Here is a 14,999-nt window from a genome sequence, read left to right as displayed (position 1 = left end):
ATCATCCTATGATTAAGAAAAACAAAAGCTTATGTGACCTTGAGAGGATTCAATAACTAGCAGGAAAATAACATTGGAAAATATATTCTAAAACAAGTAGCAGATGGGAGACCATCTAGGAAGACCAGGTGCTGTAGGAATAAAAAATAATAAATAAACAAATAAACAAATAAATAAATAAATAAATAAATAAATAAATAAATAAATAAAACAAGTAACAAAAGGGGAAACATTTTCTCTTAATTTATATCCTCATTAGTACGATTTTGAAAAGAAAATTATAGTAAATAATACATGAACTGCATGAGTAAAATTTCTCTTGATATATATGTCTAGTCAATTTTCATTGTTTGCTATAGTTATGATCCATACAGTGACCTCAAACACTGAATTAGCAAACAGTGAACTAGAACTCCTAGGAAAAATACAGGTAAAGGTTCCTGCGAGATACTGGTAACATTTTCATCAATCTTCAATACGTATCCTTGTTTTATCTGTGTTTCTGTTTAAGGACATCTTATTTAATATGTATTGTTTATTCATTACATTGAACTTACAGTCAACTGCCCCTCAAGTCATGTCTGAATAAAGATTATCTAAAACATGTATTTTCTCCATAAAGTGTGTCACAGCCTTCTTACGCTTAGGAACACTAGACATCTTAGTACTTCAGCACTATGCTTGGGTGCCAGTTTTAACAGCAAAATCATCAACAGAAAGCACAAAAATGTGAAAAATGTGGCACTGAACTGTGAAAAGTACACCTGTTTAGAGTATGTGAGCTGAAACAGAGGCAAAGCGTTGCCTTGTTTGACCTAAGCTGTGAACATGTGTGCCTGGTGACCCCGATTTTTCACTATTCCACACAAGTCTACAAATGATATTGAAAGCCTTGTGAGTATTGAGTTTACAAAAAAAATATTAGCAGGTGGGAAAATCTGCAATATGGAATCCATGAATAATAAAGATTGACTTTTTAATGGAATGAAACTTATGGCCTGAATTTAATTTCCATCCTTAAAATAATTTGATACATAACCACAACCAGGAGCAAGACACAAATTTTTTCACTTGAAAAACTGAAAGTCTCTCTGAGTTATCTTTATTGACTTTCCCAGCTCAAACACTGTATAATTCCACGATGTACAACTTACAATTCCCTATTAGATTTTCAAACACGCTCTGACAATGTTAATGTTAGAGCTCTCTGGTACAGAACCTTACAGTCTAAAATTAGGTTTGGTAAATTTTATGCATATCAAAAAGTAAATAAGCTGAGGACAGTTTAGTCCCAAAGTAGTTCTGATGAAAGTAGTTAAGAATACTAATTTTCCAAAGACTAGGATTTGAAAATCAATGCCCATTTTAGATAGTTCGGCATGGGTATTTTAGGTCACAGGCTGAAAAATGAGTAAAATGACATGTCTTCTAAATTTCCTAGCAGTAGAATTAGCTCTAAAACTGCCAAGTTTGCATATTGCTTGTTTATATGAAAGCTATAAGTTAATCCATAAACTCAAATAGCAAAACAAGTATAAATATATAAGTATATTAAAAAGTAAAAAATAATATATAGTTTTTTGTGTGTGTGTGTGATTACTTAACCGGTTGTTCTTATGAAAGAGAAACAAAACAGACTCATGAACTACATCTCAAAACATGTTTTCCTTTGGTTTGAGCTGAGCATCGGGTTGTTTGTTTGCATTAAATGATAATGAAGAGCTAGTAGATTGGTGCTTTTCTCTGTAAATCAGATTTGCCTTTGGTTTTGTCTGGTTTTCAGTAGTCGATTTGCACAAATATTTCATTCTTTATAAAAGCATGAGTTTTCTTTTAAATTTACTCCTGTTTTCCCTTAAAATATAAGTAATCAAAGACATAGTATGGAAATATTTATTTAAAAACCTAGTAAATGAAAGTATGCATATTAGAACACGGATTGGCAAACTTTTTCTGTAATGGGGTAGAAAGTAAATATTTTAGGTTTTGCAGACAGACCAAGAGGTCAAATTAAGGATATTATGTAGGTACTAGATAACAAGAGAGAAAAAAAGATTTCCACAATTTTGTGTTGACAAAATTCAAACTATATACTAATGTTATTAGTGTTAACAATAGCAGCAGAACAGACCACCACTCAGATACACTAGTAAAAAGCTTGAAATTCTTTTTTGGGAGGGAGGGGGTTGACACTTTTCTTAATTAGGGTTCAAAGTCAGTGTTCCTATCAAATCATTTGCAAAATGTTCGTCTGCTAATGTCAATCTAGAATGAGATTTTACATATTTCAGTTTTGAAAATGAAATGTCTTTTCACACAGCTAGGGACTGCCAAATACTGATATCAATCCAAGAGCATATGATATTTTGGGGGCACATCCATTACTTAGGAGGCATTTTAGAATCCCAATACATTTATCTCTTAAAAGTTGCTTTTAGTATGTCTACATTACAGATTAATCATTGCAAATCGAAGGTTAGGTGGAAGCTTCTCAATTGCAGTTATATAGATTCTGAAATATGGAAATCTTTGTGCTGCATTTAGGTCTGAAAAAATGCTGCAGGAACTACAGTCTGAACTCAGAAAATACATTTTCTAAAGATCTGTGTGGGAATGGAGAGCTCATTGCTTATGTTAATTGTTGACAGCAAGGGAAATATATACTCATTATTCAAAAACTTAATTTTGAAGAAATGACTTTTTTTTAATGTAAGTTTTGCACAAAAGTGTTGTTTTGCCCTGTCATCTTGGGTTGAATGCATTGCAAACATTATCAAGTCTACAGCAAAAGCTAATTTTCAAAGCTCTTAAGCATTACTAACAGTGGTTGATGGTTACAGTTGCTCTCATTCAGAAACATTTCCATCTTGGTCTGACCTCAATAAATCGCAATAAATTTTATCAGGCTAACCTATCAAAACAGCTACGTGGTAGGGCAAATCAGGATATTCATCTTTCAGTTCTGACAAAAATTCATGGACTTGACAATGATTAAGTCTATGAGAGTGAATGAAGTTTCCTGTTGACACTAGTGGTTCAACAACACATGAAAGATTCAAATATATTCTACAAGGTATTTGCTTATTTAATAATACAGTGAATAACTATAGGTTTTCAACACCCTACATCTTCACAAGCTTTGAAAATTTGTTCCACTAAGTCTTTTCCTGTTTCATACATATTTTTAACATCGGTTATACTCAGCAGATTCTACTTCAAGTTGTTACAGATTCATGTTTTCTCAATCTCTTTGAAAATATTCTTACTTGTAGTTTTCCACATAGACCATTAATAGTTTACTCATTGATCACATTAATTCCTTGAATAAATAACTGGCATTAACTCCTTGAACAAAGTTTATTTTCTCTGGACAGGTTTTAATTTACTAGCCATTGGAAAATATTTTCCTTGCTTGGCTAACAAATTAGCTACTCAGAAACTTCCTTCAGTTGCAGCCTCATTTCATTTTATATTTTTGTGAATAAAATATTCCATTTAAAATTTTTCTGACCATTGCTTTCTTGAGTGTTCGGAATGCTGTGATGAGTGCATAATCTGGTAATGTCGACATCTGTTCTTTTCACACAGCTATAGTGTTATTGCATAATAACACAATGCAAGTGTGTTATTGTGCCACTGAATTTAAAATAATCCACACTCCATGGTGCCTTAAAAACACAACATTTGAAGTTCACATTTCTCTTCTTTTGCTGTTTTGACATGATGAATATGTACTGGTAACAACAAATAAGTAAAATGGCGTGGTACAGCAAACACTGCTGAGTTATTAGTGTCACTATGATTTGCAGTGCATTGAGAAGCAGTGAGAAGTAATGAGAGTGCCATATGCCATCTCTGTTGCAACTACTCAACTGCCATTGTAGTGCAAAAGCAGCCACAGACAATGCAGTATGGTTGTGCTCTAATACATTTTTATTTAAAGCATTAATATTTGAATTTCATGTAATTTTTATTTCTTGAAATACGATTCTTTTAAAAATTATTTTCAACCACATAAGATTTTAAACCCATTCTTAGCTTGTGGGCTGGGTAAAATAAGAAAATGGGCCAGAACTGACTCATAGAACAAGGTCTACTAACCCCCCATATTCAAGTAAAAATTCAAGAGTCCCCCCAAAATGCCGAGGTAGCTTTCTAAAACCTAGTGACACTGCCGTTTAATTCATTAGAACGTATGGAAAGCAGTCTGTGTACTGGGTGCCTGCAGGATCAATTATCTTTATAAAATAATACCAAAGGTTTCTCAAATGGTGACTATAAGCAACTCTGCAGGAGACCTGCACCTGTATTTGCTGGTGTCATTAAAGGGGTTTCCTTATGAGTTCGGATGAACCAACCTAAGTCCATCAAAAAAATGACTCAGTGGACATGAGCCACTAAGGCTTCACTCAATATTAGTATTAATCACACTCAATATTAAAATTACATTACATATTTCAGATCTGTTAGATCATAAGAAGATGCAGAGGGCCCTCTTCAATGAACTTACCAAAGCAGCCAACATGACCTAGCAGTCATACATAAGTCATCTTCAGGAATAATAATAAAGAATGTCTGAGGATACCCAATAAGTTCTTCAAGTTGTGTTTGGAACACTTCCTCCCATGAAAAATGTGACAGAATCATTGAGGTGAAATATTTTCTTTAATGTAGTTTTGTATACATGGTAAAGCTAAGAAGGCATCCAACGGCATAATTCAAGTAATAGTTACATAAAAGATGAAAATTTGAAATTAGAGCGTTTTTTAAAAAAGTAATGTTTTACAGTGTAGAAGAGTATTCAACCTAAATAGTACATTAGTAATTATTTTGTAAACTACCCAAAATGTAATTAATTGCAATTTGTCCCATGTGTACTTGAAACCACAGTGCACAAAAATACCAAAAAAGAAAATCATTTCATATACACTTTTTGGCAATGATAAAATATTTACTTAAGTTAACAAATACTTGATTTTAAAGTAACATATTCAAATTCTAAGGACCAAGACCAGATTAATTTTGTTAAAAATTTCAACTCTTTCACCAAAATACATCTGTCCAGTCCTACGTAATGAGAAAAACATCTGTCTGTTTTACATTAGCCACTATTGCACTTTTATTACCAGCCAACTTACTTTGTGTTGGATGTCTCAGCTGCAGAGAATAAAACAGATGTGGCCAATTCCTACAAGGGTTTTTTTCTACAGTCAACAAATAACTTTGCTAACTTTCCTTCCATTTCCCATGTAAAAAAAGAAGTTTCTTTAGGCATTTACTTCCTTATTTTAAGACTCAAATTCCCTATTACTGTATTTACAAAGAAGAAAAGAAAACAAACAAAATTCAGGAAAGAACCTGGGGCAATCTTTGTACAAATAATTCTATTTTATCACACTTATACTAAATGACTATGACACACTTTGTCTAACAGTTTGACATCTAAAAGTTATTTATGAAGTTACCTAAAAATGAAATAGCATTCTCCCATCATAGTATCATTCCTGTTTTTAAGAAGTGTACTTTTTCTTTTCCCTCTCGCACTACCTTAATGATTTGCATCTATCAGTAAAAGTATAGCTGATTAAAAATCACCTGATTCAAAGTATGACAGCTAATTCATAAAATTACATATTTCATAGATGCCAACACAAATCATTAATAGGGATATATATTTAAAACAATTATGAGATTTTTTTTTGTTAAAAAACAGTTCCTCGGGCTTCTATTCTAGTGATTTCATATTTTTATTACTAGATTAATATGCACTTGGCAATCTCTTTATATTGGTATAATCTAAAGCTCTCTCTCAAGTTCATGATTACAAGTCTCACAGTCTTCTCATTTCTTAAATCTGTCTCCCTCATTGCTTCTCCAGCACTTTTATCTCTGTTCTTTTTCTGCATTCTAGCCCATAAAGAAAATGTTAATATATTTGTTTTGGGGGGACTTAGGATTTATTTGAATAAAGCAGTATTATGGTCAATAATACACATTCTTTAACTTGAGATTCTAAAATCAAAAGTGTTATTAAAGAAGTTTAAATAGGATGACATTCTTTCCCCCTGGTACTTTTAGTTTATATTATATATTGGAAATTATATTTTTCTATTGTTTGTTTTTTAAGTTAAAGTTCCATTTTAAAGAACAGTTTGAGGGCTAATTTATTATATACTCAATGGAAATTCTCTTAATATGCTAATAAATGAGATTAAACTCTTCTGACGATATTGAGAAATCAACACAAATATGCTCAGTAAACAACTCAAATTTGAGAAATGTTAAACATGAGAGACAGTTTTAATTTTGCAACCTGGGTGGGGTTTATTAATGACTAACACGATTCTGTTTTCCATCTATTACTAAATTCCAAAAGTATAACAAATTTGGATCGGTTGCTCTCTTATTCAGTCATTCTTACAATTTCAAAGCTGATGTTGCTTAGAAACGTATATAAACACTTCATGTCTTTCCAAAGGAGGAAATAAAAAAAAAATTCTTGCATAATTTTTAAGCTGAGATAACTACAAAATAAGACCAAAAATAGCTATAATTATTTAAAAGCTCTAGCATTATTTACAAAATTCTTAAAAGAAATAAATTTAAGTTTTAATACTAGAAACTATATATATGCTTACTTATTTTATGAGCAAATGAACCATATAAGTAGTTACTCATATATTTCTTTGTAATTAGCTATACTGTATGTGAAACAAATACTAATAATGGATGGTAAAAATTGTATGTTTAAGGTTTGTTCTGAACTTAAAATCTAGGGGAAGAGAACACAAAGGAACCTGTCATTATTTTTCAACAATACCTGCTGCCTTCAAGAGATCTAAAATGATTCATAGGCATGTTTCATGTTTTAAGACAATGTGCTCTTGCAAATACATGACAGACCACTTACATGACAGAAAATCAGAGACATATCAGCTACAGGAAAAAGTGGCTATCGTTCCCAAAATGTGGTTACCCCAGATGCAGTCTGTACTAGAGTCTTGGACATGTTGAGGGGCTTCAGTCCTTTGAGTTTCCTAAAGATACCTAGGTCTGATTCACAGATGAATCTGGCATGTTGAAGTCTGTTGGGGTATAATGGGCAACTGTAGCTATGCAGCTCTCAAGAAAATTGCTTAAAACCTTGCATGGAGAAAAGAACTATGCTCACTGGGTAAAGTCATGAGCTGTGGTGCTTACACTGGAAAACACCCCTACTGCCAAAGTTTCAGTGACTCTGGGGCATGGCAGTGGGACAATTAGATAATCAAGTCCTGGTCTTCGGGGAGCTTACCACTATGGCTACAGACTGTATAAGACCCACGCTTCCTGTCATGATCTATGTGGATGCCTATGGGAAAGAATCCTTTGAGGATGAACATCGGTAGGATCAACAAGCTGATCAGACTTATGCTGCCCAGGTAAGAACCACAGCCACGTGGATATACCATTGTCCAGGGCATGATAATCCATTTACAATTCGGGACAGGGCCAAAAAAACAAAGCCTACTGATTCCAGCACATGAGACCAAGGAAGCCTGGTAAAGGTGTCCAGACAGCCAGGTTCATAGTCAAGTAGAAAGGGAACTTTAAGGCACACAGCCAGGGGCACCAGACCTGTCTAGTCCTGCCAAATAAAAGTAGATAGGCTTCTTTTCTTCTCTTGAGGATACTACTGAGCATTGACTGCATTAGACTCCTTTCTGGTTAGCCACCTAGAGTTAATCCAGACCATATGGTATGGGGAATACATAAGGAGAATCAGAAAAAGGATGAAGTGTTTACTGAAGGAACTGGTCATGTTGCAGAGACTAAATCACATTGCTGTGGAAGGAAAGCACCAACCCTGGCTGCGGAAAAGAGAATACCTTGGACACCAGCAGTCCAGTGTGGGAGAGAGGAAATACTCATCTCTCTCAGCTCTTATTAGAGATCAACTGGCCAAAATAATACAAACTACAGCCATTACTTTCAACTTGACTAGTGACCACTGAAGAATCTTAATCTATGAACTCTCAGAAGCTACCTAGAAGTCACTGCTTCCCACGCTGATGAGCTACGAGGTTTTCCGTCTCACCCTGCCCAACCCTCAACCCTTCAGGGTATAGCTGCAAACCAAGAGAATTTAGCAGGTCTAGAATTGGCTCTCCTGTAATAATTAGGTATCCCGTAATGCACACTGAGGTCACCAGTGTCTTTTATTTTTTACATTGTTCTTTTAGTGTGTGGGACAAGGACTTGGGATGTAGTACCTTTGGCTTCTCTTCATTTTGTTGTCTATGTAAACAATAAACTGAATCTAAAAATGGCTCACTTTATCTTTACCAGCCAATTTTGTCAGTCAGGGGTTGGCCTTGCTCTTGTCTGCCTGCTGCATGCTTGAAAGAAAAACAAACTGTAGTATGTTCACTGTATTAAATACTGTGCAACAGTAAAATTGAATGAAAGTATCAATATTGAAAGATTTATCAGACATGTTTGCTAAGGTAAAAAATCAAGTATAATATGTTCACTTTAGGCTTATATTAAAAACCTACAAATGGGTATACATATGTATATATGAATATATATCAGTACAAACATACAAAAAATAATTAGAAAACAAATATATAAAATCTTTAATAGTTATCTCTTGGAGAGGCATGAAGGAGTAAGTGAGAAAGCAGTTTAACCATTTATTCTGTATCTATATTATTTGAACTTTTCAAAAAAAGTATTCATGACTTACCGATGCAATTGAAAGAGATGATTAAAGTCACTTAAGTACACCTTAAACTTACTGGATTTTTTTAACCAACGTGACCATAATAAAAACAACAACAACAAAAATGAATAAAATCATTTTAAAAAGACTTCTTCCTAGTATTTATTAAATGGTACCCATTAACAATTCAGCTCTCTATGGGGGGGTGGGGAGGGAAGGACACAGAAAGTATGACTGCTATGTGTAAATAAATAACAGAATCCAAACCTATTTCATCTAAATATCATTCTCTCTAAATTTCCTCAAGGCAAGAATCCTGAGTATAAAATAATTATTAGCAATAACAACCAACAACATTTATGAATATTTTGTATCTGACAAGTACTATGATAAGGTATTTATATGTACAAATCCATGCGAGACAATATTAGCAATCTTTATTATAAACACCACTACTAATAGGAAATTCATTATTTTACAAAACAGTTTTTCATTTGCTAGATGGGTATAGAAGCTAGAATTTTTATACAAACCAACACCAAATCTCTCTTTGATTTCAGAAGAAAATCTGTCTACTCTTTTCTCTACATTCAAAGACCTTCAAATGTGTGAGGATAACTCTTTCAGACTTGTCTTAATGAAACATACTTACTGATCAAATTTGTTTTCACAACATAGTCAACCATTAACTAAAAATGGATTACAGACTTAACCATAAAAATTAAACTATAAAACTTCTAGGAGAAAACCTGACATTTGCAAAAGTTTCTTAAGACACAAAAGGCAAGAAACATAAAAAAAAATTATAAATTGGACTTCATGAAAACTAAATTTTTCTGCTCCTTAAAGAAAACAAATAAGCAAATATTCACAACACATGTGTCTGACAAAGGACTTATATCCAGAATATGTAAAGAACTCTTGTAAATTAATAAGAAGAAAATAAACTGTAAAAACAGGCAGAATATCTGAAGAGATGGTTGACAAAATACAATATAGCAATGGTAAATAAGCACAAGAACACCCATTAGAAAAGTGTAAATTAAAACCACACAATTAAACTACATACAAACTATAATGGTTAAAATTATAAAAGACTGACACCACCAAGCAATGATAAGGGGGTGGACCATGTGACAAGCCCATGCATGGGGGTAAGAATGTAAAATGGCAAAGCTCCTTTGAAAACAGTCTGGCAGTTTCCTAGAAAGGTCAATATTCCATATGACCTAGATAGTCTATTCCCAAATATTTACTCAAGAGAAATGAAAACCTATGTCTGCATGAAGACTTGAACTCAAATGTTCTTGGCAGTTTTATTCATAATAATCAAAAAATAAAAATAAAATGTCCACCCACAGGTAAATGGATTATAAAAAAACCCTACAAATTTAGACAATGACTTCTCCACAATATAAAAAGGAATAAATTACCTACACACACTACAACAGGGATGAATTTCAAAAACATTATGCACAGCAAAAGAAGCCAGACATAAGGCTACATAAATGATTCCATTTAAATAAAACCCTAGAAAAGTCAAACTGAACCTATAGTGACAGAAAACATATCAGTGATTGTCAATGGCAAGAGGGGTGAGGGGGAAAGAAGGATGGGGTGAGTGAGGGAAAGGAAGATAGTGTGGCAAGGGGCAATTTGGAATTTTTCACATGATGGAAGTATACCTTATCTTGACTGTGGTGGTAGTGACCCGGGCTTATAGTACTCATATATGTAAGGCAGTTGGGCAGATACTTTGGAATCACCCACATAAAATATGTCTTACAAGTCATCTTTTGAGGGCAGGAAATATTTCATTTTGATATCTACATCTCATGTGCTTGGTATACAATTTGCTGAGAAATTATTTCAAATTTCAAATATTATGTCTAAATTCCCTCACTATAGGATTATTTCATTTTTCCAGATAAGGATTTACTAAAAACTATTACTAAAGAAGATGATTTCATTTTTAGCTCACTTCATACTATGTGGTTCAGAATTTTTTTAGAATGTCTATTTCTTCTCTCCTGGCTAACTACTGAACTACTTCTGTCTGTGGTAGACAACCCCGGTTTCTCATAAAACATCTATGATTCACTGTTTTTCTTATTCCAACTTTGCACGTTAATGACAATGTGCCTATCTAGAATATATACGCCTTTCAATAAAATCAGAGCTACAGTTTATAAAACAAAGATAAGGCAAATATTTCCTTCAATCCAAAGTATACCTGACAAACACTGATAGCTGTGCTCATTTTTCTCTCATCTACTACATTAACTAGTGAACAAGTTTTTGATAATTCTATTTAGTTAGCATTTTTTTCATTTATATTCTTTTCTTTTGTTCCATCTCTACTTATATCCCTAGTTCAGAAGGCACTTATGGTTCTTTTATGGTAATGCAATGGCTAACCTGTTCCTAACAATCCTACTGCCTTCAGCAGAGTCTTCTATGTTGCCATCGGACTAATCTTTTAAAAATATGAATCTGTTGAAGATAAACCCAGAACTAACATTATTAACAGCCTATCAATGTCTATAGGAAAAAGTACTAATTCAGGAACAATCTATATTACAGCTTCTAATTTCTATATAGTATTCCTTCCTTGCCAGACCTAAAATCCAGTTGTAATGGCCTACTAGCAATTCTCTCAATTCTTCATGTTTTCAACCATTTTTATTATGCCTTAGTTCCTGCTGCCAATATTCATGATGAAATCCTTATCAAAAGTTCTGTTTAAGTTTTAATTTCTTTTCTTCTTAGTAAAATTAACTTTCTTCTCACTACTGTATGCTTCCTGAGATTAAGAATCCTATGCTCTTTATTTCTGCATGTACAGCATCTAGCACAATGCTTAACACATAGTAAGCAAGCAACGAATGTTCCTTTACTATTTTGAAAGAATGGACAACTCACTAAGAAAAATGTAAATTTTCAAAATTGACTCAAACAAAAATTAACAAAGAAAATTTAAAAATCTGTCAAAAAATTATACTCAAATAAGCTCAGAGTTCATTTGCTTTATGTAGTCTTTCAAACTTCAAATGAAGAGACAGTTTTTATGTTATAAAAACGATCCTAGTCTAAAGAAAAAAATAAAACATCTTTAAATTCATTTTATTAAATAGCATAACTAGTATTCCAAATGGAAAAGTCATAAAACCAACCATACAAAATCAATCACATTTATCGATATAAACATTTAAAAAATCATAACTACTTAAGTCTAGAAATGTATTGGAAGACTGATATACTATAATCAAATACTACTTAATCCGGAAAGTGAGGGTTAATATTTGTTTGTACATATATATAACACAAATATGTCAAAGGAATGGGGGAGGGGAAAGATAATGAACGATGAACAAATTACTTTCCTATGATTAGAAAAAATACCTATCCTAAACCAATAGCAAATATAAATAACAGGAAAATATATTGACATTTGCATTAAAAATTGGAGGCAGCAATAAGATAAAATAAAAATAAGATGTATAAAGTTACTACTGTAAAATAGAGAAAATAATGATGACATCAATTTTATGACTGGAAAATGAACTAAATGCAACCATACTTAATTAAAAGTTCAATAAAAGACAAAAGTAAAATGGTATAAAAATTAATAATGTTCCTATATATGGTAGGCTGAATAATGGCCTCTCAAAGAACATTCACATCCTAATCCCTAGAATCTGTAAATGTCCCCTTATGGCAAAGGGGACTTGTAGTTGTGATTAAATTAAAAAACCCAAGATAGGAAGATTAGCCTAGATTATCCACGTGGGTCCTAGATATAATCAAAGGGTCCTCATAAGAAAGAAATAAGTATGTCAAAGGAGGCCGCAGGTCTGATGATAGAAGCAAGAGGTTGGAGTGATTCAAGAAGAGGATCCCAAGGCAAGGAAAACTGGCAGTCTCCAGAAACTAGAAAAGGCAAGGAAAGGGATTATCCCTTACAGCCTCCAAAAGGATCCCACTCTCTCTACACCTAAACTTTTAGCACAGTAAAAGTGGACCTCTGGCTTCCAGACTGTTAAGAGAATAAATTTGTGTTAAGACACAAAATTTGTGGAAATTGTTATAGTGACCACCATAAACTAATAAACTATAAACTATAATTGTCAGTTAATTATATTAATGAAAAAAATTTAAGAGCGCAACTATGGCTGAAGACCATGGAACACTGGTGGAGTTAGTGGGGTGACACGAAACAGAGGCAACTATGTGACAGAATGTGAAAGGGGTGAGAAGGGATGCTATGTAAGGAATTTGGGAACAGCTGCTCTAAAGAGATATCTGAGCTGAAGCATGAATGAGACATAGTCAAACCATGTGGGATTGGAGAAAGAAGAATGCAGAAAATGGATAATCAGAAGAACAAAAGGCCATGAGACTACACAAAGGGTGGCTTGCTTGAGAAGCCTCTTGAATGTCTAGAGCATAATGAACAGGGGTGAGACTGACACAAGGTATAATTAAAAATCTCAAGGCCAAATGGGTTTTAAAAATCATAGAAAGTTAAAATGGCCCTTTAAAACAATAAAGAAAATATCAACATCCCTCCCAAGAACAAGGCTAGACACAATTCACAATGGAGAAAATACAACTGGTCAATCAATGCACACATTAAAATTTCAACTCAGCAAGTAATCAAAGATAAGCAAATTAAAATAGCAAGATATAGTTTTTTAACTACATTAATTATATGCAATGGCAGTGAGGTGAGAAAATGGCAAAAGACTTCTTTATACTAGCAAAAAAAATGAGGAAAAAAAACGAAATCAAAAATAGAGGTGTCATTTAAATAAATTATGGTATATTTTTACCATGGAAAAACTTATGTCCACTAAATTATATCTTCAAAGAATATTTAATGTTTAATTATGTCTAATACTGTTGATTACACTATTTGTAACCCAGTCACAAATTCTACCAGTGCTACTCCAAAGTATTCTATTTCTCATGATTTCTACAGCAAAAGCTCTAAGTCATCATAATTTCTGAGACCACTACAATAACTTCCTACTAAGTACTTTCTCTTAAGCCCTCAACCCTTTCCCTCAGTTCATCTACCACACAGCAGGAAGAACGATTTCCTCAGTGTTAATCATCAGGACATTTGAGTGCCCAATGTTGTAACATTGTAACTATAATAGAAATTCTAACTTCTTACTGCGGTCCACCTGATCTGGACCAGCTATTATTTAAAAGGCCTCACCTCCTGCCACACACTCTCTCCACCTAATAATGTTCAACACACACAACATTTCTTTCTTTTCTTTGAACATGCCAAACTCATTCAAATCCAAGCCTTTGTCTTTGCTATTCCTAATGCCTGGAATATGGTTTTCCTTCTCATAATTTAGAACTCAACTTAAATTTCACTTCTTGAAGATGTTTCCTCTTGCTATCCTAGCTAAAGTATACTCCCACTCAACACTTTTCATCACATGCACTTATTTCCTTCATGGTATTTATGCCTATCTAAATTTATGTATCTATTTAGTGTTATGTATTTATATCTTCCTCTTCACTTAGCAAGAATATAAGCTCCAAGTGAGTAGACTTTCTGTATTTCTAGCATGTAGGACACTGCCTAGCACTTACTATGACTAAATAAACATTTATTAAATGAATGAATGAGTGAATGAATGAACAAAGAATAAGAATAAAATATTCACAAATAACAGAATGTTAATTATATTAATTTTACTAAGTGACACACAAACTATGAATAGATATATAATATGGAAGGTATAAAAGCAATGTAACCTAACATTAACATAAATATAGACATATCTGGAAAACAGATAATAAAACATATATGCTTCAAATTTTATTTTTATATAAGTCATAATAAATTGACTTAAAAATTTATCATTTTCAAAGAAATAATTAAGACATTTTTAAAAAGTGAATTACAAGAGCTCTTATGTATATATGTGTACATGTGCATAGATGACAGACAAATATAAAAATATACTAAAAGAAAGAGGTGTGAGAAAAAATAGGATTATACTAATCTAATTATTCAGAATTATGGACTGAAAATAATACTTTTAAGAGAACACATTTAAAAGTTCAACTTATTTCTGTAAATCACTAACATTCATTCAAATAATTTTTAAAACACTAAAAAAATCATACTGAGCACATATTCAAATTTAATCTGATCTGAAATGACAGCACCTTCAAAATAAAATTTTTCAGAAACCAGTGATTATCTTCAAAGACTATAACAAGAAGAGGCAAAGGGGAAAAACAAGGTACCTATAAACTTCCAGCACAG

General features: G+C 32.8%; 1 protein-coding gene across 9 annotated transcripts in view; it reads right to left on the bottom strand.

The window, feature by feature from the left end:
* The window catches only part of NOVA1 (NOVA alternative splicing regulator 1), a 138,911-nt gene that overhangs the window by 70,836 nt on the left and 53,076 nt on the right, over positions 1-14,999 (bottom strand). The gene's annotated exons all lie outside the window — the stretch shown is intronic.

Source organism: Rousettus aegyptiacus, unplaced genomic scaffold (genome assembly GCF_014176215.1).
Source record: "Rousettus aegyptiacus isolate mRouAeg1 unplaced genomic scaffold, mRouAeg1.p scaffold_m13_p_3, whole genome shotgun sequence".
In the NCBI taxonomy this organism is placed as follows: Eukaryota; Metazoa; Chordata; class Mammalia; order Chiroptera; family Pteropodidae; genus Rousettus; species Rousettus aegyptiacus.
Note: the sequence above shows the minus strand (reverse complement) of the source record. Positions and strands in the feature narration are given on the sequence as shown.